Genomic DNA, 26,266 nt, shown 5'->3' with positions numbered 1-26,266 from the left:
CACTGTTGGTGGGAGTGTAAACTAGTTCAACCATTGTGGAAGACAGTGTGGCGATTCCTCAAGAATCTACAACTAGAAATACAATTTGACCCAGCCATCCTGTTACTGAGTATATACCCAAAGGATTATAAATCATGCTGCTATAAAGACACATGCACACGTATGTTTATTGCAGCACTATTCACAATAGCAAAGACTTGGAACCAACCCACATGTCCATCAATGATAGACTGGATTAAGAAAATATGGCACATATACACCATGGAATACTATGCAGCCATAAAAAATGATGAGTTCATGTCCTTTGTAGGGACATGGATGAAGCTGGAAACCATCATTCTGAGCAAACTATCACAAGGACAGAAAACCAAACACCACATGTTCTCACTCATAGGTGGGAACTGAACAATGAGATCACTTGGACACAGGATGGGGAACATCACATCCAGGGCCTGTCGTGGGGTGGGGGTAGGGGGAGACAGATAGCATTAGGAGATATACCTAATGTAAATGATGAGTTAAGGGGTGCAGCACACCAACGTGGCACATGTATACATATGTAACAAACCTGCACGTTGCACACATGTACCCTAGAACTTAAAGTATAATAATAAAAAATAAATAAATAAACCTCTTAGTCTTGACTAAAGTAAAATAAGAAATATTGTAAAGAAATGCATCTTTGTCAAGTCATGATTTGTTCTATTTATCTGGAATTCCTAGGGTACCTTTGTCCAGCCTGCAGGAATTGATGGAACACACTGAAGATTTGGGATTTGGTTGGTTTTGCTTGCCTCTGATGATCTAGACAGCTTAAAAAAAAAAAGACTTATTTGTATAAGTTCTGAACAGAAATAGTACATTACATGTTTTGTTATTTGAAAAAGTAGTATTTAAATGAAATAATTTAAATGAAAGTATTTAAATAAAAGTATTTAAATGAAAGAATATTATTTCTCATATTGAACTTCCAAAACTGACATTTGCATTTACCGTTTTTTAATGATGGAAAGAAGAGCTAGTTGTCTTACTTTGATATGTTTATCATAACACTTATCACATTTTTGATGCTTTAGGTCACAGTTCAGTCGCTAGAATCCTAGCAAGTAGACATGTGCTATGAGTAACCTAACTACTTTAATACAGTAATTTAAAGTACTGCAGGCAGTAATTCTTAAACACCAAATCACAGAATTTTAATTTGTAACATGTTAGATAAAACGACAGGACCTTCTATAGTATAAATATCCTGTTAACTAATGCTTGTGCACCAATCCCTGCTAAATCTTGAGCATTGACACCAGTCAAAACCTTGTCTTCAGGCTAGGGAGAAAGTGACAATCAAAATGCTTTTGTGAGACACAAGACTAGAAATTAAAACTATTAAATTCCAGACCACATTAATAAACAGGTTACCCTGCTGGCATGGTATACTGGAAAACTAGGGAAGGCTAAAACAGCCAGTCAAAGTACATCTTAAAGACCCCAGCTATTCTCCCAATTGAAAACAATACCAAATTAAGCTGGAAGCAAGAAAAGGCCTAGCACCCATAGTTGAGGTATTATTTACTCATGGAATCTTAAAACCCTGCAATTCTTCCTGCAATACCCTCATTTTACCCATTTTAAAGCCTTTGGGGTACTACTGGCTAGTACAGGACCTCAGAGTAATTAATCAGGCTGTTATCCCCATCCACCTGTTGGTGGTAAACCCATATACTTTCCTGGGTCAGGTGCCAGGGGATGCAAAATGGTTCTTAGTCCTAGACCTAAAAGATGCTTTCCCCTCCATTCCTCTGGCCCCAGAGTACAAATATATTTTTCCTTTCAAATGGGAAAATCCTAATACCAGAGAAAAATAACAAAACACTTGGATGGTGCTTCCTCAGGGCTTTTGGGATAGCCCCCATTTCTTTGCCTGAGACTTAGAGAGGGATCTGAGGGATCTGCAATTGAAGAACCAGAGTATGTTCCAGTATGTGGATGACCCTCTTGTGTGTGACCCAACCCAGGATGCTTCTGACCAAAATACTATAAAACCTTTTAATTTCCCGGCAAACAGGGGATATAAAGTGTCCAGAAAGAAGGCTCAGCTTACTCTCCAATGGGTCCAATATTTAGGGTGTATCTTAGTACCCAGAGCCTGGCAAATATCCCCAGAATGAGTGCAAGTCATATGTGGTGTGGACCCTCCCCACACCAAGAAACATCTTTGTTTTTTTGTGGGGGGTAATGGCCAGAATTTGCAGAATATGGGTACCAAATTTTGGACTCATAACAAAGCTCCTCTATGAAACAACAAGGGGGCCTAAAAGTGAGCTAATGGAATGGATCTGGAAATGAGAGAAGCCTTTGCCAAGTTAAAACAAAATCTCACCCAGGCTCCCGCTCTTGGCATACTAGACCTAACTAAGCCCTTCTTATTACATGTAGCAGAGAAGAAGGGCATAGCTGTGGGAGTGCTAACCCAGAAATTAGGATCAGAACCCAGATCAACTGTCTACTCTTCAAAAAAGTTAAATGGAGTGGCCACAGGATGGCCAAGTTGGCTGTGGGCAATAGCAGCCACTGATATTTTAGTAGAAGAAGCCACTAAATTCACCTTAGGTCAGCCACTGGAAGTTCTAACCCCCACCAGGAATAGTCAGTCTTAGAAATAAAAGGACACATCTGGATGATGGGGGATAGGTTGATCAAATACGAGCCCACTCCGTTAGACAATCCAGATGTAACCCTTAAAACCTAAACACCTTGAATACAGCTTTATTGCTGCCTACAGGCCCAATAACTGATTATTTCTGTGAGCATGTCATTGAACATACATATGTTAGCCAGCCTGATTTAAAAGACCAGCCTCTCCCAGGTTCTGAGGATACTGGTTCACAGATGGCAGTAGTTTTATGTCAAAAAGGGAGTGCTGAGCTGGATAAGCAATAGTAAATCATAACACAATTATCGAAGCCTAGCCACTGCCTCCTGGCACATCAACACAAAAGGCTGAAATCATCGCCCTTACCCAAGCATTAATGTTGAGATAAGGAAAAAAAGCTTAACATCTACACAGATTTTAAATATGCATTTCTTGTCATTCATGCTCATGCTACAATCTGGAAAGAAAGGGGACTACCAACTAGCAAACACTCCCCTATAAAGCATGGAACTGAAATTCTTCAACTATTGGAAGCAACATACCTGCCCAAGGCTGTAGCTATAATTCATTGTAGGAGGCATCAAGGGGACTTAACCCCTATAGCACAAGAGAAGAGAACAGCTGATAGAGAAGCCAAAGCTGCAGCTTTCAGCATGCAATCCCAACAGATCCTAGCACTATTTTCTTTCTATGATTCCCCCCAAAAATCTGAAGACACTAACAGAAGAACAGTAAATAACGGAGCAATGGGAACAACAACAACCAAAAGGATCCTGGTGGTATGTGGGATCAAAAGTATATTTTCCCCAAACAGCCCAATAGAGAATTGTAAAAACCCTGCATGACTCCTTCTGTATGGGGAGAAAGCATAGTCATGGTTAACAGGCTCTTCATTGGGCCTAACTTAGCTTTGGTGGTTAAGCAGGTCTGTCAAACTTGCCACTGTGTGCACTTAACAACTCAGGAAACAAAATGCCTCATCTAATAGAACCGGTCCAGGGGAGAGGAACATATCCAGGGGAAGACTGGCAAGTAGACTTCACCCATATGCCAGCTTGTGAAAGATAAAAGGTTTTTGCTAGTACTAATAACACCCATACAGGCTGGGTTGAAGCTTACCCTACCAGAAAAGAGAAGACTAATGAAATTACAAAGTTTCTTTTAAAGAACATAATCCCCAGTTTGTGTTACCCTAAAGCCTCAAAAGTGATAGTGGCCTGTCTTTTATCTCACAAATAACTCAAGTTGTTGCTAAGGCTCTTGGAATCAAATACTATTTACATTCAGCATGGAGATCTCAATCCTCCAGAAAAATGCGAACAGCTAATCAAACTCAAAAATGGGCAGTAGCCAAGCTATGTAGGAAATATCAGAAATTTGGGTCAGCTTACTGCCCACAGCTCTCTTAAGAATCCATAATTCCCCTAGAGCAAAAATTAATATGAGCCCATATGAAATACATGGAAGGCCATTTTAACTAATGTTCTAATTACTCATCCAGAAACGGCCAATCTAATAAAATACCTAGTTAGCCAGGGACAATTTTCTCAGACTTTACAGAAGTTTGGAGCTCAAAGGCTCCCCATACCAGGAACTAAACAGCAACAAAATTCAAGCCAGAAGATAAGATACTTGTTAAAACATGGAAGGAGGGATTACCTGTTCAAAAATTACAACCTAAACAGAAAGGACTGATTCCAGTGGTACTGGCCACAACTCCTGTGGTCAAAGTACTAGGATTAGATATTTGGATACTTCTGTCCAGGGGTCAAGCCTGCAATACTTGAAGACCCGGACCTGGAACCTGAAGCTCCCATCAGCCACTACACCTGTGAACGTGTGAGAAAACTGTTTTTTCATACCTGTGAACAAACTGTTTTTTCACACTTGTGAACCTGTGAAAAAACTGTGAAAAACCTGTTAAGCACCTGTTTAAAAGACAGCCAAAATATAAATAAATGCCTACCAGCTTTCCTTGGTTTCTTTGCTGCATAGTTACTGTAAGCTGGAAAATAGTAACCATTTTTACATTTTTACAATTTAATTGCCTTCTTCCAAATGGATGGAATCTCTTCCTTTGTTAATAATTGTCTTTCTTTCTTTCTTTCTTTCTTTTTCTTTCTTTCAGGCAGAGCCTTTCTCTGTTGCCCAGGCTGGAGTGCAGTGGTGCGATCTCCACTCACTGCAACCTCTGCTTTCCCAGGTTCAAGTGATTCTCCTGTGTCAGCCTCTGGAATAGCTGGGATTACAGGCATGCACCACCATGCCTGGCTAATTTTTATATTTTAAGTAGAGATGGGGTTTCACCCTGTTGGCCAGGCTGTAAGTGTTTTAATTTATTTTTATAACAAGCATTCTTGACAGCACAGGTAATGATCCCCTGAAGTTTCTATTCTATAGAAAAGAAGAAAGAATAAGTTTTCTTGTTGTTCCATAATGGTCACCCACAGCCGGTGTATACTGGGACCATGAATAATGGGAATCATCTTTATTTTACAACAGAGCTTCACTTTATTTCTCTGGCAATTAATAAATTCTGGGTATTTATTAAGAACTTTAAATTTAGCATGAATACTGCTAAATACCAGCAGCCCAGCTCTGGCAAAAGCCTGTTGGCTTTGTTTATCTCCACCATCATCCAAATATACTGCCATCTTAATGCCAGCCCAATCTTGGACCCTTGAAAACAATGACCTACAAAGACAGAACAAGCAGTGAAGCTTCTTCATTCATGTCTAAACAAAATTTCTGGGGTTACAGAAACCCATTTGGGGACCAATATCATCATACACAGAACTGAAGTTCCAAGTGCCACTTACTATAAAAAAAAAGTAAAAAGCCAAAATTCTGATCAAACCTTGGGAACCTTGAAAAGTCATCAATGTAACTACACCCTAGAGATTTACTCCTTACATAATAATGTAAGCTATGCAGTTACCCAATTGCATCAGTCAGAAAACCTGTACTACTTTCATGGAAACCATCCATAGATAAGGGCAATTTAAAGGATATACAGTCTCAGTGTACTGAGTACTGACAAGGTATGCCAACTAACTCTGTTCACACTTTCCCTTGATCAGTTTAGCATTTGGAAAAGCAAAAACAACCTTAACCATTTGGAAAAGCAAAAACAACAAGCTAATCCACATGTTCAGCACAGAAAACAACTTTTGTCTTGAAAACCAAAAACTTTGCAGGACCATTTTCTACTTACGTTTATCAGCCAATTGGGACTGGAACCTGAACACGTGTTTATTTGGTCCCCCAAATCAATATAGCTCCCAATAACCAATCTCTTATTATACCTTTAACTGCAGATGCCAGACATAAATGAGCCATCCAGCTCATGCCCCTAGGAATAACAGCAGGAGTAGAAATGGAAGTTAGCAGGCTTACGACTTCTCTATCCTATTACCAACGCTTGTCCGAGGATTTTATGGAAAGCTTGGATGTCATCGCCCAAAGTATGGTCATCATACAAAATCATTTAGATTCCTTGGCAGCAGTCACTTTTGCAAGACAGAAGGGGACTAGAGCTCCTAACTGCTGAAAAAAGGTGACTTATGTCTTTTCTAGAGGAAGAATGCTGTTTTTATGTCAACCAATCAGGAATAGTAAGAAATGCCACCCGAAAACTAGCTGACCGGGCCTCTAAGATGGCAACAGCTGTCCAAGTCATGGAGCTGCTGATCAAAAATGCTAAGCTGGGTTACACGGCTATTTCCTCTGGCTGGCCCATTATTAATGATTATACTTGCCTTGGTTTAGGGAACATGTTTGTAAAATCTCTAAACCAAATTCAATTCCTTTTGCCTAGAGGCCACCAAGCTTCAGAAAATCATGGGATAAATTTCCAGCCAATTCCAGGTGAAGACACCACCCCTGGCCATCAAGAAGCTACCCTGTCTCATTAGACAGAGCAGGGCAAGAGTTCTGTGATCCCCAAATTGGTAGGAACTGCTCCTCAAGTCAGCATGAAGCAGTTTCAGAAGACCATCAGTCCAATTGCCTCCCATAAAAATTTATGGGAATCACGTCTCTCATGGAGGAAATGAGGCAGGAAAACAGAGTCTGCAGGCAGGGAACCTAAGGATAATTCATGCTGACTTCTTAGAACTAAAGGAGCTTTCCATGCCCAAGTAAGAAAAAGACCAGAGGATACTCCATTTGCAACTGCCCCCACCCCCTTTTCTGTAAGGCAGATGAAAAATTGAAAGTACCTCCGATTGGTCCCCTCTGGCCACCAATCAATCAGACTGGTCATGGACCATGTCTTCATTTGCATAGGAGTATAACTCTATAACTTCACTTCAGCTTTTGGTCACTTTCCACAACCAATCAGAATGATTGTGGACCATTACTGCATTTATATAGGGTGTATGCCAAGTAACCAATGGGAATCCTCTAGAGGGCATTTAAACCCCAGAAAATTCTGTAACTGAGCTCTTGAGCCACTTGCTCACACCCATGCCCACTCCGTGGAATGTACTTTCATTTCAATAAATCTGTGCTTTTCTTTTGTTGCTTTATTTGTGTGTTTTGTCCAATTTTTTGTTCAAAACACCAAGAATCGGGATACTCTCCATCAGTAACGAAACCTCAAAAGGACAGGCCACAAAATTAAAAATAGACAAATGGAATTACATCAGGTTAAAAAGCTTCTGCATAGCTAAGGACAAAATAAAATGAAGAGACAACCTACAGAATGGGAGAATGTACTTTCAATCTATGCATCTGACAAAGGGTTAATGTCTAGAATATATAAGGAACTCAAATAACCCATAAGAAAAAATCAAATAATCCAATTAGAAAATGGGTAAAAGAAGTGAATATAAATTTTTCAAAGAAGACACACAAGTTGACAGTGGATATATGTGAAAATGTTCATCATCACTAATCATCAAGGAAATTCAAATAAAAACAGTAAGCTATCACCTCACCCCAGTTAGAATGGCTATTAGCGAAAGACAAAAAGTAACAAATGCTAGTGAGGATATGGAGAAAAGGAAAATTTTATATACTGTTTGGGGAAATATAAATTAGTATAGCCATTATGAAAAACGGTATGGAGATTTCTCAAAAGCTAAACAGAGAACTACCAAATGATCCAGCAATCCCATTACTGGGTACATGTCCAAAGGGAATATAATCATTACGTTAAAAATACATCTGCACTCCCACATTTATTTCAATGCTATTTACCATAGCCAAGATAAGAAATCAACCTAAATGCCCATCTACAGATAATGGATAAAGAAAATGTTATATACACATACATCATACATATACACATCTGTATATACATATAGTACACACACACACACACACAATGGAGTACTATTCATCCCTAAAACAGAATGTAATCCTGTCATTTGCAGGAACATGGATGAACCTGGAGGCAAACATTATTTCAAATGCAATAATCCAGGCAAAGAAAAACAAACACCACATGGTCTCACTCATATGACGAATCTAAAACAGTTGATTTCCTAGAAGTAGAGATTACAATAGTGATTACCAGAGGCTGGGTAGGGTAGGAAGTGGTAGGGGACTGGGAGAGATTGATCAATGAGTACAAATTTACAGTTGGACTAAAAGAGTAAGTTCTGGTGTTCTATTACACAATAGGGTGACTATAACAAATTACAATGTATAGCTGGAAGAAGAGATTTTGATGTTGTCAACACAAATAAATGACAAGTGTTTAAGGTGATGAATATGGTAATACTCTGACTTGATCATCATACAATGTATATGACATACACTGATTTGATCATCATGCAGTGCATTGCAACATCACACTAGACCTCATAAATATGTACAGTCATTATGGATCAATGATAAATTTGAGAATTAATTATTTTTAAAAAATTTATGTCTAATACCCAATTCAACTTTAAAAATAAGGAAACTTTTTATTTTCTTGATGTGCTTAGCATTGTCAGGGACACTTCAATGGTGCCTATCTTTTAGAAATATGTTCAAATGAAAAAGCAGTAGAGAAATGAACACTGGCAGGATGAAGCTTCGGATTCTTAAAGCTGTCAAATTGTCATTTTTTAAGAGAATTACATTTATTTTAAAGTGGTTTTACATCATTTCCAATGCTGTTTCTCATGAGGTGATTTTACTATATGTACCAGATGTAAAATAGTTCTTATAAGGTTTATTTTCCCAGGTTGTTCAATATAATATATATTTTTACCCTCTTAATTTTTCTTTATTATACTCAAGAGCTTATTAATGAGGGTGCTTATCTGTGATGAAATGTAATTTTAAGGGTTAATTGAGAATATTGTTAATATCATGAAAGAAAGTACTATGTTGTAGTTCACTACATCATTTCAAAGAACGAAGAAATTGCCATGGTAAATCCATGAAAATCTGGATCTCACCATAAAGTGCACTGCCTTAAGTAACTTTCATGTTGTGATGGGAAAATTAAGGCACAGAAAATATTTTTTCTAGGTTCTTATAGTAACAAATCCTACAATTGCCAAATGAATACATTTTTTGTAACATCTAAACAACAAATTAGCTAGGAATGAAGCAGCATAAGTTTCAAATAGAATTCAGGGATATGAAAAGCTGTGTTTTATTCTATACTCATTCCAATTTGGGAATACAGAAGAAGAAAATCAATGATATTTATACATAAAGATAAATTAAGGAATTTTAACTATTGACTAATGAAATTTTAATTTAGTCATTTTAGTCAGCATGGGTCAAAGGAGCTATGTTACCTGACTTTGGAAGAAAAAGCCGAGATTGCAATTTTTCCTCTTCACTCACTTTCACTTGTACAATCTTGACAAAATGCTTTGGTTTCTTTGCACTTCAGCAGAAATATCAAATTTCTTCTCTAAATTTATAATTTTGAAATTTAGGATACATGCTGGAAAGTTGTCAGCAGATAGCTTGACTCAAAATGAGTGCTAAATAAAATGTTAGCTTAGTCTGTACTTGATAAGATAATGCTTTGTAAAGATTGGCCAATTTGATTTTTGCTGGGTATTCATCCTTAGCCCAGTTCTTTTCTCTCTTCACTCTCATCCTTCTCTCCTACCCCTTTTATAAGCAACTCAGCTTTATACATCTATTACCTCAGAGGACAGATGATACAGCAAAATATAGAAATTGATTTTTGGCTTTTATGTTTTAAGAATAAAAACATTTTCCTTGGGGGAATAATTTGGAAGAAAAAATGGAAGTATTGAAGAGCCAGGTGAGTCTCCAGATAGGAGAAAATTATAGATGGAATACAGGTGGTTTATAACCCTGTCTTCTTTACATATCAAATTCAGTGTAGAGACTTAGCTGTGTATTAGTTGTGGACTATATATGGAGATCCATACAGATCAGCCTTCAGGAGCAGAAACACACCATGCTCCTATTCCAAGGAAAATCCCAGTGTCAGGCGGGAAACCAATGCTGTTTGTAACTAGCACAGGGCATAGAAGTGGCTAAGCAGGATTTTTCCTACTAGGCAAAATCCTGAGATGTCTCAGAATTCCTAGCACTTGTCTAGATCAGTAAGATGAAACCGTTTACTACGTCGCCATTTCATTCATGCGTGTTGCTGTAACAAAATACCTGGAACTGGATAATTTAGAAACAGCGATTTACTTCTCACAGTTTTGAAGACTGGAAAGTCCACAATCAGGGCACCAGCAGATTCAGGGTCAGTGAGGGCTACTCTCTGCTATCAAATCATGCTGCTATAAAGACACATGCACACGTATGTTTATTGCCGCATTATTCACAATAGCAAAGACTTGGAACCAACCCAAATGTCCAACAATGATAGACTGGATTAAGAAAATGTGGCACATATACACCATGGAATACTATGCAGCCATAAAAAATGATGAGTTCATGTCCTTTGTAGGGACATGGATGAAATTGGAAATCATCATTCTCAGTAAACTATCACAAGAACAAAAAACCAAACACCGCATATTCTCACTCATAGGTGGGAATTGAACAATGAGAACACATGGACACAGGAAGGGGAACATCACACTTCGGGGACTGTTGTGGGGTAGGGGGAGGGGGGAGGGATAGCATTGGGAGATATACCTAATGCTAGATGACGAGTTGGTGGGTGCAGCGCACCAGCATGGCACATGTATACATATGTAACTTACCTGCACATTGCGCACATGTACCATAAAACCTAAAGTATAATAATAATAATAATAATAATAATAAAAGAAAAAAAAGAAAAAAATATGACTTGCTGAAGGCTCAGATGATCATCAACATTTTTAAGCAATAAAATATTTTCAAATTAAAAAAAAAAAAAAAAGATCGTGCCTTTCTGCTGTGTCCTCACATAGCAGAAGCAGAAGGGCAAACGGCTCTAGGACACTCTATTCAATCCCTTCTATAAAAGTACTAATTCATTAATAAGGGCAGAGCCTTGATGAATTAATCACTCCCTAAAAGACCCCACCTCTCGATACCATCCCTTTCAGGTTTAAGTCCAGAATATAAATTTTTGAGGGACACATACATTCAAACCATAGCAGTCACCAGAAGTGGCATAAAATGTTAAAGGACTTTGGACGAGGACGTAAGTTTTCAATGACCACATAGTGGCACTGAGAGAGTAGAATGCCCCCCACCGAGAGGGACATATATTAACCAAAGAGTGAACCAAATAAGGAGAAAACTTTGGTAAGGGATTAGGCATGGCACATTGGCAACTAATATGGATAAATATCCAGGTGTCACATAGGAACACGGGAACACTAGTGTGGATGAGACTCATCATGCTCACAAATCCAAAGCTACCACCTCTCTCTCCATACATGGTTTTATATTTTCTAAACCCTCCAGAATGTACACAAAGCCTCTGTAAAAGTGAGAAAATCCTGAACTGATAGTGGTTGTGTATTTAACATGTGGTATAACGAAGACTCAAATTTGACATGGTTTAGTTACAGGAAAATTAAATTAAATTTCTCACACACCTGAATTTCTACACTGAGATCTATATGTTTTAGAAATAATTCATATTATTGACATCTTTATTTTTAGAATTTTTTTAAAAATGCAAATGTGTTTCAAAATGAGTAAAAAATGCAAGGCTACCTGATTTTTAAAACACAGTGAGGAGGGAAGTGGTTTTAACGGAAATCAGATTGAAAGGCACCTGATTTTCAATATTTTAAAAATAAATGTCAAAGTACAATAAAATATTGACTGAACCTATTTCTTGTCTGATTTTAAAAATGCTAGTTTCTTCCAATGGGGATTTTCTTAAACCTCTCATAGACTGGAGTAATTACATTTACTTTAATTGAGAGATAATGTATTAATTATATTTTTAAGCATTTTATCATTGTTCAAATACATAAAAGTAATAACATTACAACCCTCCAGATATTTTCTATTAAGCCTCCAAGTATTTGCTTTCCAAGTCTTTTTCTCAAGACTAAAACAAATTATAAATATGAACTCCACATATATAAATCTAATAACTGAACTTAACTAAAATTAATTATTAAATAAATATTTAATACACTGTGAAGGATGTAGTAGATGTAGAAAATGCAAAGATAAAAATTTGGTGGCCAGAGAGCTTATAGTCTAATGTAGAAATGAGATATGTACACAAAAATCTATAATGCAAGATAGAAAGTGATATATGTCAAAGGGACATAGATAAATTGAAAAAATTCAGTAACTAAAACATTACTTTTAAATATAGAGATCAGGGAAATTTCATGGAAGAGAGAAAACTGGTGAATAGGATCTTGAAGAATAAATATCATTTGAACAGGGAGAAACGGAAGAAAAGCCATTCTAGGAAGAAATGTAAGAGGGACAAAACACATACAGGTGAGGAAGTGAGGGATGTGTAGAGGAAAGAAAAATTACTTTCAATTTTTTTTTAACTTTAAGTTCTGGGACACATGTGCTGAATGTGCAGATTTGTTTCATAGGTATACATGTGACATAGTGGCTTACTACACCCATCAACCTGTCATCTAAATTTTAAGCCCTGCATGCATTAGGTATTTGTTCTAATGTTCTCCCTCCACTGTCCCCCGATCCCCTGACAGGCCCCAATGTGTGATGTTCCCCTTCCTGTGTCTATGTGTTCTCATTGTTCAAACCCCACTTATAAGTGAGAACATGCAGTGATTGGTTTTCTGTTCCTGTGTTAGTTTGCTGAGGATAATGGTTTCCAGCTTCATCCATGTCCCTGCAAAGGACATGAACTCATTCTTTTTTATGGCTGTGTAGTATTCCATGGTGTATATGTGCCACATTTTCTTTATTCAGTCTATCATTGATGAACATTTGGGTTGGTTCCAAGTCTTTGCTATTATAAATAGTGCTGCAATAAACATACGTGTGCATGTGTCTTTATAGTAGAATGATTTTTAATCCTTTGGGTATGTACACAATAATGGGATTGCTAGGTCAAATGGTATTACTTGTTCTAGATCCTTGAGGAATCACCACACTGTCTTCCACAATGATTGAACTAATTTACACTCCCACCAACAGTGTAAAAGTGTATCTATTTCTCTGCATTCCTGCCAGCCTCCTTTTTTTTTCCAAACTTGGAAATAACAGCCATTCTAACTGGCATGATGAGATGTTAGAGTAGTGCTACGTTTTCATGTTTCGGTGAAGATATGTGCTATCCAGTATGGTAGCAACTAGCCACATTTGTTTGTTGCACACTTGAAATGTAGTTAATGTGACTAAAGAAACTAAATTATAATTCGATTTAATATTAACTACTTTAGATTGAAGTTTGAATAATCATGTCAGGTGACATACTGAGCAGCACAACCTTCAAGCCTGTGAATTAGACTTGTGGCAAATAAGGCTGAGTTCAGACTGTTGATTGAGGAACAGACTACTAAGTAAATAGAACATTTCATGTTTTCTAGGAGAGGCATGTCAAGAGCAGAAATGTAGAAAATATCAGGACTACTAGCAACTGACACTGTAGGGAAAAGGTAGATGAGAATGAAACAGTTCCTATAAATGTATAAAATTAATCAGGGAAAAAGGGAGTGGGATAAATGAAAATAAAGCAAGCTTGCAACACACTCCACACTAATCATTAGTTTAGATGTTCTCTGACCAAGATTGTTGGCCTATTGCCTCAGAATCACATAGACTCGGTAGCAAGATTACAATTCCCCTAAATTGTTCCATAGATAACTATGTAAACATTATGAAATGTTAAGTTTTCCCTTTGAGACATTCTTTCACGTCCTGTGTAACAGTGAAACTACTTGACATCAGCTGGTCTGAAGGATCCCATGAGAAGCTGACTCACCAAAGAATGCAATTTCTGCATCCTGATAATTTCACCCCCCTTGCCCTGACCAATCAATGACCCCAATTTTCCAGCCTCTCGGCCTCCATCATCCCCTTAAAAGCCCCAGCCCAGAACACCTCAGGGAGATGAATTTGAGGGTGTTCTCCTGTCTCCTCACTCAGAGCCCAGTGATCATTAAACTCTTTCTTTGCTGCAAATCTTGCTGCCTCAATATATTGGTCTCTGAAGCTAGCATACAAACCTGTTGTCCTCTAACAGGAATAAAACAGAATTGAGGAAAAAAACTTGGGTAGATACTATTGCAGCATTGTATTCCACAAGTAGTGAAATACTCAGTAGAATTGTCTTATGTAAATGGTGGAATGTAAGGAATCTTACAGAGAAGCAATGAGTGATTCTTGCTACTACCTTCTCCAGAAAGTTTTCCCTGGCTTCTCCTCAATCTCTTCTTGCCTCCTCTCTTTTCTTTCCATTGCTTTTCCTCCCCATTATCCCAGGAACTCCCATTCCTGGAACTTGCTATCATATATTTACTATCGTTTCATATAACATTGGATATTTCTATAGTATTGTTTTACAGAACTGCCGCTCTGGTTGTCTTTCTTCCCCCACTGGATTGTAAGTCAAGACATCTTGCAGTGCTTGGAACATAAAAGCTCTCACTGCGTATTGATCGAATTGAATGGGTAAGAAGTAGAAATCTAGTGACAAACTGGTTATCAAGTCTAAATTATTGGAAAGGTAGTGATGCCATAAACAAAAATGGCAAATGAAGAAAATAAGTGTATTTGGAAGAGAAAATTGGTGAATTAATTCAGGTATGCTAATTTTATGAATTCTGGCAACAATGAAGTAGTCAGAAAAATAGAAAAGAATTTAGATAGGTGGAGAGAAAGTAGAAAGAGAGATGCAAGTGGAGGAGCAATCCACGAAAATGGTAACTAAATCCACAAATGTCTAGGAGACTGTAGAGAATATATGCATAGAGAGAAAGGAAAGAATGAAACTGTAGATTAATTAGTCCAATAAATTATGTTTCTTTAATGAAATGAGCATAAGAATTGCTTATTTGTTTAACCAAAATGACATGAAAAAATAATTGCAGAGTTAGTTCTCTATGTATTTGTTTTATTTTCTTTTTTTCAAACCAGAATAGCTATTTTTGGCCTTCTACCCATTTGGCTGCTAGTATCATCAGTTCTAAGACCAAGTAAATGAATGTGTCATTAACAACCCAATATCCAAAGGTCAGTTTATGGATATATATACACACAAAGTCTATTTCATGAGGCAAGGTAAAAATGTATAAATTATGATTGTTTTATTAGTTTAATTAATGTTCAAACTCCTTCATGTATTATGTCATATTGTTATTTAAACATATGAAAAAATACATATAATTTAATAGAAATAAAATAAAGTCAGAAGGTCTGTGTTCTAGGCATGACTTACAAAGTAAGTGAATAGGTGACTTTTGGTAAATCATTAAATATTTATCGGCACTGGTATCAACACCAACTAATGACTGAATTGAAACATGTGAGCTTACATTTTAAAGTTGTGGAAATATATGAATTTAAAAAAATAATCAGTTTTTGAGAAATAACAAAATAATAACTTATTAACAGTAAAAATAAAACTGGATTCTAAATGCTTTTGACTTTTCGGCAAACATTGTGAAAGATCTTTGATTATCCTGTCAAACTATAGAAAAATTATATTTTATGTTATTATTTGTATCACAATCTGAATGACAATATCTACTGACATATAGATCAATACACATCACCACCATTGGTTGATATCATAATGCTGATTTGTTATAAAAAGATAAATGATAAAGCAAGACCTTGTCTCAAATGAAAGACACATGTGCCATAAATAAAAACTTAAAACATAAAGAGAAATACATGTGTGTTATTTCAGACTTTCTGTTCACATCTCAGTGAAAGTAGTTGGTCTCTATTTAACAACATAGACAATTAATAACTTATCACAATAATAGCTAAGGGTATTATCTGCTAAAAATTCATGTCTAATGACTTTTCTATCACTTTTATTAAATGAATTCAGGGAGAACTTCAAGGGAAGAAGATACAATTTATTTTAATGCAAAATGTGTGGCAATAATCAATAATAATAGTAATTATTAAATATAGAAAATTCATTCAAATGAATATTCATGAATTTTGTTTAATAAATATTTTGTATTGCCTATTCATAGAATCTTTGTCACAACTGAATTGTGTAGGTTATTCTTAAAGGTGTAGACCATGTTGAAGAGTGAATCATTTTTTATAAAAGTTCTTCTAAGGGTATTAATCTAAGAGCTTTACATTTGTAGCATCAGGGCATATGCATATGTTTCTCTAGTCCGTTTAGACTGCTATAACAAAATCTTATCAACTTGGTAGACTGTAAACAACAGAAATTTATTTTTCACAATTCTGAAGGCTATGAAGTCCAAGATCAAGGCACCTGCAGATTTGATGTCTGGTGAGACTTGTTGTTTGGTTCGTAGATAGCAGCTTCTTGCTATGTCCTCGCATGGTGGAAAGGGCAGGGCAACTCTCTGGGCCTTCTTTTATAATGACACTAATCCCATTCATGAGGGCCCTGCTACCCCTGTCTTATTATCTCCCAAAGCCCTCATCTCCTAATACCATCACATTCGTGATTGGCTTTCAACATATGAATTTTCAGGGTCACAAACATTCAGACAATAGAAATAAATGCTCTTGCGAATTTTTCATATAAAGGAAAATTAAATTATGTAAAAAGTGAAAATTTACTATTGAGGCAAATACTCACAATTGTTTGAAGTACATCTCCACCATTTTACTATGCATGATGGCTCACACCTGTAATCTCAGCACTTTGGGAGGCCAAGGTCGGGGGAATCACTTGAGCCCAAGAGTTGGAGACCAGCCTGGGCAACATGGCAAAACTGCATCTCTATTAAAATTACAAAAAATTAGCTGGCGATGGTGGCTTGCACCTGTGGTCCCAGCTAATTGGGAGGCTGAGGTGGAGGATCACCTGAGCCCAGGAGATTGAGGCTGCAGTGAGTTGTGATGGCACCACTGCTCTCCAGCCCGGGTGACAGAGTAAGACCCTGTCGCAAAAAAAAGAAAAACAAAAAATAGAGATTATATCACATATTTGCTTATTTTACCTAATAATTTGCCTTGGTAATCTCTTCCTATTCATTTATAGTCCTCTACTATTTTTTAATTTTTATTATTATTAAAATTTTTACTTTTTATTATTACCACATAATATGTTGTTGTAAAAAGTTGCCAAATTTTATTTAATCCTTCAGTAATAATGAGTATTTGGTGGTTTGCAAGTTTTCAGATTTCAAAGTTGATGTGGATATATTTGTTCTGGATATGATATGTTTATGAGAGTAATCTCTCAAAGACAGATATCAGAAAGATAATTACTGGATACATTTTAGGCAAATTTATATTTTTTGCTAAATTCTACAAAATTTTCTACCACAAAATGTGCAGGTATTAGTATGTCACTAATAGTAGGTACACAAGAATCCCAGCTTTTCCTCTACACCATTACTAACAAGCTTTTATCATTAACAAGCTTTTGCCAGTCTGTTAGGGGTAGAAGGGAAGAAACTCCTTTTAATTTTGAACATATCTGATGGTGAATAGCTAGTTGTAGTATTTATTCGTGAAAAGTCTGTTTATACTCTCTATGTAGTCAAATGATTTTCCTGTAAAATTTGTTGCAAAGATGTTTCTGGTAATTTGCAATTTTGTTTCTGAGATTTTTAACATGAGAATTTTTTTCTTGTCTTAATGTAGTTGAGTCTATCAATCTATTTATGTTTCCCATGGCCCTTTTTTTAGTTTAAAATGCTGTTTTTATCTGAGAATCAGATAAATAGTCCCATATCACGTAACATCATATCCTACTTGGCCTATAATATTTTTATCCCTTTTATATTTAATTTAAAGATAAATATTTAATTAAATATTAAAGGGATACAAATATCAGCACTTGAATTTCAGTTCTGTTAATTCAGTTTAAATAAATATAATTAAATTTCTTTGTTTCTAATTTTTTCTCCTGACATAGATGTACAATCAGTATAACAAAACGTTATTTTCCTCCATCACTTTTAAAAATAAGTACAATATTTAAAAGTAATTCTTAATAGATGAATACGGTTTATCTATATTTGGTTATTTCAGGTTTATCTCTTTTATTAGAGAAGGAAACTTAACTAAAAAAATACAATTGAAATTACTACATTAATAGTTTACATCTTTAAAATACAACTGTTACTCTAAGACACACAGTTGTTCTTTAAAAATGCATTCTTATTTTAACTCCTTTGTAAAAAAAAAAAAGAAAAACAAACAAAAACACCTTTGGAATTTTGTTTAAAATATATGTACTACTTAGGTTATAAAGGGGGTTATGAACTGAATCGAGGGCCCTATTCCTGCAAATTTATATGTTGAAGCCATAAACCCAACATGATTGTGTGTGGAGATAAAAATTCTAGTAGGAAAATAAGCTTGAATGAGGTCACAAGGGCAGAGTCCTAATCCAATAGGACCAGTGGATTTATAAAGACAGAAAGAAAAAAGTCTTTCTCTTCATGTGTGTGTGTTTGAGTGTGTGTATGTGTGCACTGAGGTATGACCAGGTGAGGTCATAATGAGAAAGTGTCCATGGCCTCTATAAGCCAGGAAGGTGCCTTTCCCAGAAATTGAACCAACCAGCATGTTGATTATGGACTTCCCAATGTCTGGAACTATATGAAAATAAATTTCTGTTATTTAAGCCATCAAGTCTCTTGGTATTTGTTCTGCCAGTCCATGGTGAACCATACACTAGAGATTATTATGTAAGTTTCTTACATAATTTTTATCAGTATCATTTAAATTATTTTTAAAAATACTTTTGTCAATAGTACACATATATATTTTAATACATCAAAGATTTAAATGACTAATAGCAATTTTTGGCTAACCCCTCTTCACTCCAATTTTTCTCTTCCAAGAGACAACTTGAAACCTTTGTAATTGTTTCTTCTGATATTTATACTTAGTATTTCTAATAGCATATTTATTCAAACTTTTTTTTCTCCATGCGTTGTGCTTTTGGTCATTTTAAAATCTGCAACATTATCATCCTCCTCTTCTGTTTACTTATGTCTTTTTTTTTTTTTTTTTTTTAGAGACGGATTGTCGCTCCATTGCCCAGTCTGGAGTGCAGTGGCGAGATCTCAGCTCACTGCAACCTCCGCCTGTTATTTAACATGATTGCATCTTTCAATCTCTACATTGTCCTCTCTACCCTCAACTTTTCTTTCCATCCAACTTTGTGGACCTTCATCTCAAATCCATATTGGCCAATATCCACTGTGCATTCAAAATTTAAGAAGACTAATTAGGAAGTTATTACAACAATCTAAAAATAATTGGAAGATAAAATCTAAAAATTTTGTTGGTAGTTGGTAGTTGTTGCACACACATACACACACACACACGCACACACAAAATTCTATGAGCATCACCAATTTGTCAAAAAATAAAATGTCAAGAGATTTTTATTTTCCCTCATTTGCATTGCTATGTAGAACTTTCCATTTTATCAACATATTAATTTTTGCCCCTTCCCCATTCATCAACCCAACTTGGCATAGATACATTTTACTCATATTTTAAGTTTCAGATAAAATACATTTTTCTTTACTCTGCAAAAATGCTTAAAATCATGTCATTTAACCCTATAGTCTCCTATCATAGCTATTGTAAGTCTCGGTTGTAATCTTCTGAGTTTCTTTTTTAAATTTTTCTTTCACAGGATTATAAATTTTCTGAAAATAAAAACTTTACCTTACTTTGTTTTTTGTTGTCTCTCAGATAATAACACAGTATCTAACAAAGAGATGCTATTAAATAAACCTTTCTTAAGTGAATAAATTAATTAATTAAATGATTTATCAGCATTAGCTCAGGATTAGATATATAAATTAACAGACAAAAGAACCCATGAAAGGGAGTCAGTAAGTTAACATTTCAAGGCTCAGAAATTATTGAAAAATCTTAGTTAATGATATAAAAACAAGAGATAAAGCCTTAGAAGATTCAGATGAATTTCACTAAAATTTTCTTGGCTGGACTGGTTAAACATATGGCAAGCCCCATGCTACCATGTTCAAATGCTGAAACCCCTCCTGTTGGCTTGGTGAACAACTCTGTACTTTGCCACCTTAAGCAAACTGTGTCCCTTTGCTTCTTTCTGTACAGTTAAAAACCTCAGTCATCCCACTTTTATATGGCTTTGAATTCTATTAAATGCTCTTAAAATATATAATTTTATATGGTATTTTTGCCATGTGACATATTTAAAATTCACTTACACTGATTATTTGGTGTCACATGACCACAAAATTTAAATAACTTAACTATGTTTACTTATTTTCCATCAAACTCATTATCTGAATAAACACAGATTCTTCCAAAGTTTGCATTTTTTTGTTCTTATTTAATGACACAAATTTAATTTACATTATCACATGAATTGTTATGCTTGGTTTTATTTTTATCTGGTTTGTGAAAATCAATCTTTTTTAAATATACCTTGATTTTTACATTGAAACAAAATTTCCTAATTTGACTAACAGCAAATGTTTGTTTGTTTCTATTACTGCCTAAAGTAGCTAAAATTTTAGAACAGCAAATGTTTGTTTACAGTGAGATAATTGCTTTAGAAATATAAATAATAGAATGTAAAACAATAATATATTCAAAAGTAAACAACTGATACTGTTCACGGAGACAAAAATATAAGCACTGAGTTCTATTTAAAGCAAAATACAATTAATGTAGATTGAATAGAAAGAAGGATTTATTTATTGTAAGATTTAACCAGATGTATAAATTTAAGCTAATCTTAAACAGCAGAAGAAGAATTATTTAACAAGGTGTTATAGTTTGAATGTATCTCTTAAAATTCATGTGTTGGAAATACATGTTTAGATAATGTCGCTATAATAAGGGCTTGAAGGAGTGGGTTTGCCCCTTTCTGCCTTCTGCCATGAAAGGACACAGCATCCCGTCTCTCCAGAGGACACAGCAAAAAGACACCATCTTGAAACCAGAGACCAAACCTGCTGATTCCTTGATCTTCTACTTCCCAGCCTCCAGAACTGTGAGAAATTTGTTTCTGTTTTGTGTATTCAGTCTATGGTATTCTGTTATAGCAACAGAGAATGGACCAAACACAAGGCAAAGCTCATTGTCACAGAAAGCGTACTGGTCAAGTTCCACAATCTGCGACTTAACCTAAATTGTTTTTATTCACTATTTTAAACTGAGTTCCCCCAGGACAGATACTGAGACAAAGATCTGAGCACAAATGGCTTCTAATGAAAGTGTTCCCAGTAGAAATAAGAAAAGGGAGTTGGGGAACCAGGACCTGGATTAGGATGAGGCAGGCGGGGTACTAGCCTCAGGTGCGAAATATAAGGAAGTGCCACAAGACTCAGAAACCAAGATAAATTATATCTTAATGCCATATTATACATAAATCAAAATTAATGCAAAATAGCCATTCTGAACAAAATGTTAATTTGAAAAATAAAGACAGGCTATTCTTTGTTTGTTTTATAACTCTGTTATTGTGGAACAGAAGCAACCATTTTCAATCAGCCCAGGGTTTCCCTCCTACCTGCCAAGTAGGTTTATGATAGATGACAATGGGGTGTAAAGAGATTGAACAACACAGGACTTTATATATTGTCATTTTTATTGTAAAGCTTATATTAAATTTTACTTGGTTTAAAATACGGGACAGTATTTTGACAAGTATACAAATGGATACACAATTTTCCTTTTGCCTCAGGCAACAATATGGCTTGGTATGATACAGCAAGGAAAGGAAAGAAGCTAAGCAAAGATGACATTTTCAGTCTCAGATCCAGGCTATTCTCCTGAGAAACACTGAAACATAAATTACACATCAAAGTTTGTCCCTCTTGAGAAAAAGGGACTGAGCTTTTATACTTCCATATCAGCAAAGCATTGGCAATGGGCCACCTACAGGAGAAGGTGGGACAAAATCTCCCAGGCACTTCAGGTTTTCCATAGAGATGCCCAGGACAATCCCTACAAGAAGGTTGCAAGTGCAAACACCAAAACACACAGACACTGTGGAGATGAAGGGCAGGGCAACAATGAAACTTGTTTTAGGTGTCCAATAAACTTGTTTTGTGAACTTTGGCAAGGAACCTAACTTCCCTGAAGATAATTCCTATCTTGATCATCTAACAGATTTGGTATAAATAACAAACACAAGGTCATCCATTAACTCATTATTTTTAAATTCAGTTATATAACAATGTATGTTTATAGAGAATACAGACATAGGAACCAGGAAATGAGCCTAAAAGGGCTTTGAGTAAATAAATAAATATTCGAGATTGCACACATTCACAGTTGTAGTTCTCACTTCCCCTCTCAAACTCTGTTACTTATTACATTGAGTCAATACTACAGAATTTAGCTGTGAGGTTTCCAGGCCTTTGCATAATTCGAATAAACAAATAAGAAGGTGAGAGACAAACTGCTCTGGGTAGATCTGCCAGCAAACAAATAGCTTGAATAAATGAGAAGTGATCATCTGCCAGAAAAGTGTGAATTAGCAAAATGATAAAAATCACCTGAATGACCACAAATTTAATACTAGCAATCAATTTTGTATTCATTTAATATAGAGAAACACATACACAAAAAGTATATGAATGTGCACGCCTCTGTTCACTGCAGCATTATTCACAACAATCAGTATATGGAAACAAATGAAGTCCTCATCAACACATCATGATTTAAAAATACATGGGGGGTGTGTGTGTATATATATGGATACTGTCCATCCTCTGAAAAGAAGGAAATTCTGTCCTTGGCAACAACATGGATGAATCTGCAGGACATCATGCTAAATGAAATCAGCCAAGCACAGGAAGATACTGCATGATTTCACTTATATGTGGAATCTAAAAAAGTTGAACTCATACAAATAAAGACTAGAATGGTGATTGCCACAGGCTGGTGGAAGCAGGGAGAAATTGGGGGGCTGGGTAGAAAAAGGGGAGATGTCGGTCAAAGAGTACAAAGTTTCAGTGAGACTGGAAGAATAGGTTCTGGTGAGTGATTGCCCAGTGTAATTAATAAGAATGTGTCATATATTTCAAAATTGCTGAAAGATTAAATTTTAAATGTTCTCGCCACAAAGGCATGGTAAGTATGTGAAGTGATGGACATGTTAAGTACCCCAATTTAATTATTCTACATGTATACATGTATGGGAACGTCATATTGTACCCCTTAATATATAAAATTACTATTTGTCAATTAAAAATAAATTTTAAAAGTCATTTTTAAGCCGGGCGCGGTGGCTTTTGCCTGTAATTCCAGCACTTTGGGAGGCTGAGGTGGGTGGATCACATGAGGTCAGGAGTTCAAGGCCAGCCTGACCAACATGGAGAAACCTTGTCCCAACTAAAAATACAAAAAATTAGCCGGGCATGGTGGCACATGCCTGTAATCCCAGCTAACTGGGAGGCTGAGGCAGGAGAATCACTTGAACCCAGTAGGTGGAGGTTGCAGTGAGCCAAGATCCTGCCCTTGCACTCTAGCCTGGGCAACAAGAATGAAACTCTGTTCCCTACCACCACCCAAAAAAGTCATTTTTAATGAATAAACCATGAAACATTGTATTTGTTTTGCTTCCAAATGCTTTCTGAACATGCATCTATGACAAAAAAAAAGTTTTATGAACCTTACAAGAAATTATTTAAGATGATAAAATATTAAAGAAAGAAGAGCATAATTCTCCAGTTGGAGTGGTAGGAAGCAGTGATGGCTAGGGAATGAGGTTTGCACAGTGGAGACAGGAATGAGTGATTCTTCTCCTCCCTATCCACAGGCACTTATGCCACCATGCTCTCAGACCATCTAGCTACCTCCCTTAACACTAGATTTACCTGGGTAAGAGCTTGAGAGATTAGAAGCTGGAGGATGTTTACCTTATTGTATTAGTTAGGGTTGTCCAGAGACATACAACCAATAGGTCATAAATATATATAAAAGGGAGTTTATCAGGGAGAATTGGCTCACAAGATTACAAGGTGAAGTCCCATGATAGGCCATCTGTAAGCTCGAAAAAGAGAAGCTAGCAGCTTGGCTCAGTCCAAGTCCAAAAGCTTTAAAACCAAGGAAGCCAAGAGTGCAGCCCTCAGTCTGAGGCCAAAGACCCAAGATCCCCTGGGAGGCCACTGGTGCAAGTCCCAGAGTCAAACAGCCAAAGAATCTGGAGTCTGATGTCCAATGGCAGGAAGGGAGAAACAAGCCTCTGGCAGGGGAAGAGGGAGAGCAAGAAAGAATTCAACAAGGTGCTTATTCCCCTTCTTCTGCCTGCTTTGTTTTAGCCATGCTGGCTGCAGATTGGATAAGTCTTCCTCTCCCAATTCACTGATGAAAATATCAATCTCCTCTGTCAACATTGTCATAGACACGTCCAGAAACAATACTTTACCAGTCATCTAGGCATCTCTCGGTCCAATCAAGTTGACACCTAATATTAACCATCACACATATCCATACCAACAGAGGGTGACTTTATGGTGGCAAAGGGAATAGAAACTCTGGGTTAAGGTTGCAATAGTGTGGTCAATAATACTTAACTATGAGATTGGTATTGGATGGTGGAGCTGATATCCAATATTGAGCAAAATTGGTCTTATCTATAGAGAGAGGAAAACTGCTTCTCTGAGGCCCAGGTTTTCCTCATGTGTCCAATACCACCGGGGACTATCTAACTTAAAAATGGTTTCCAAAATCAGTAGGAGGAGTTGTACACTCAAGCAGAGAACTGTTAGACATTTTTTTGGTTTGTTTTGTTTTTGCCAAACTGATCCAATAAGCATCATGGGACTGTTACTACTTTGGGGGGTAACAGAAGTCAATTCTGGTTAGTACATGCAAAATAGGAATTCATTAGAGGGATTTAGAGATCCTAGCATTACTCACAATTTTTTTTTAAGTTGAAAAATGTAGACTTGGAAAAGTGAGGTACCAGATCAAATTAAAAGATCCATGTAATAGGAAGTAGTTCACATTATTATTTGGTTTACATCACTGGGTAAATCAGCTCTAATCAACGTTCAGTCTTTGTGACACTCTGTTCAAGATTCAAAGTATCTAAAGTAAATTAACAAATGGACAAAATAAATGAATGAATGAACACAATAAACAAAAGTAAGCCATGTGCCCATGAATTTCCATGTAGGGATGTTCCTAAATCCTGACACACAGCCCTATAAAGACCATAAACAGTAGGATGCAATAAGAACTAGAAAGGAAATCAAGGCATGCTAACTAGAAAAAGGAAAAGCTAAGATTATGTTGTAAAAATGCACAAAAAGTCCAAAAAACAAAAACAAACAAAAAATGAAAACATTATTTTAAAAAAGTATCTCAAAAGCTAGTAAGTGCAAATTAGTTAGCCAGGAGTCAAATGCAGTCAATGGCAGAGGAATTTCTGAATAATGCCCAATAATGTCATGTGGAACCAGGGACAAAACAAAAGTGAAAGATGATAAACAAGTCAAAAAAACCCTAAACTATTTCTAGAGTTGAGCTGCTATTGGAATTCAATTTTTTTGGCAACCAAAACACAAGAGTCCTATCAGAGGTCGATGATCTACTATACAGAATTTGATGTTAATACATATCATTTAAATTATCAAAATTATTTTAACACAGGAAATACGTAATGCATTTTGGAGCAATTTTTATTCACGATAATTATTTTGATTGATACATAAATAAGTATACTTTAAGATATTTGGAAAATTTGGTAGTTCCAGAAAAATTTTCCCGTTACGGTCTGAAAAAAATATATTGTATTATTGGCATGACACATACACAATTAAAAAGTTGCCATGTCAAAATTGCATACATAACCTATAAAAGTGTTAATGATTGATAGAACTATCCAACTTTGCAACATTTAAATTTAATATTTACAATTCAGTATACTTTTAGTATTCTGCATTCATAGTTTTTCTAATATTTAATACACTGAAATATTTCCAATTGATATGAATTCCAAAAGCTTTTCACTGCATACAACTCCTGAAATAAAAATAAAAACTGGTTTTCTTGCAAAGAAAATAGGAAATAAAAGTTTACAGATGCATTAAACATTTGGCTGTGCTATGTATATGAAGACTGACTGCCAATTTCAGGATTCTTTTTCATGCAAGT

This window comes from Pongo abelii, chromosome 7 (genome assembly GCF_028885655.2).
Source record: "Pongo abelii isolate AG06213 chromosome 7, NHGRI_mPonAbe1-v2.0_pri, whole genome shotgun sequence".
In the NCBI taxonomy this organism is placed as follows: domain Eukaryota; kingdom Metazoa; phylum Chordata; class Mammalia; order Primates; family Hominidae; genus Pongo; species Pongo abelii.
This window is presented reverse-complemented; position numbering follows the sequence as displayed.